This window comes from Echinops telfairi, unplaced genomic scaffold (genome assembly GCF_000313985.2).
Source record: "Echinops telfairi isolate 266 unplaced genomic scaffold, ASM31398v2 ScPeMD7_44;HRSCAF=162, whole genome shotgun sequence".
Taxonomy (NCBI): domain Eukaryota; kingdom Metazoa; phylum Chordata; class Mammalia; order Afrosoricida; family Tenrecidae; genus Echinops; species Echinops telfairi.
The window spans coordinates 10,311,314-10,312,006 of record NW_022103942.1 but is presented as its reverse complement, the minus strand read 5'-3'; the positions used below and the strand labels follow the sequence as shown (position 1 = coordinate 10,312,006).

At 46.9% G+C, this 693-nt stretch overlaps 1 pseudogene; it reads left to right on the top strand.

Annotated features, from left to right (window-relative positions):
- Positions 1–273: 273 nt before the first annotated feature.
- LOC115869749 overlaps positions 274–693 on the top strand; it is a 1,866-nt pseudogene continuing 1,446 nt past the window's right edge.

Here is a 693-nt window from a genome sequence, read left to right as displayed (position 1 = left end):
AGCATTAAGAGAAGATGGAAGATACCTCTTGCATCCTGCCAAGCAGTGTTGAGGGTATGGCACATAGACTGCTGACAGCCTGCACTGAACTCAGTTCTTCCCCCTGGCCACTGGTGGTCCTCCCTGCCACCCCTGTGTCCCTCTGAGACCCTGAGCCCAGAGGCACCAGGACCCCTGTTGTCCTGTTGGGCCATCCCAGGCCTCACTCCTCCCTTCTTTCCTGCAATGGTGAAGCACACAGTGAGTACCTAGCAGATTACCAGAACTTTAAAAATGGAAAAAATCATGCTTTTGGGGGGTAAAGCTAAGAGACATATGAAATCATGGAATGATAGCCAGTCACATCTACAGAGGTAGCAGTGACAAAGAAGAGGAAGAAGAAATGACTTTTGGTGAAAATGGGCATTTGGAAGAGATGATGGATTTAAGTGCCTTGCTTGCAGAGTTCCATGTAGCAGAGTTTGAGAAGAACAATTGGAAGCACTTTTCACCATCTATGATAACCAAGCTGCATTCCAGTGGCTTAAAAGCTTTAGCAGAGTCCTGATGTATTTCAGCAAACCTGAAGCGGCAGCAAGAGCTCAAAAAGAACTCCAAGAAACACACTTTAAAGGGTAGACACTGGTTGTATTTTGCATAAGGTGACCAGATTTTAACATTGGTAAAGTGGGACACCATTGACAGGGGCGGGGG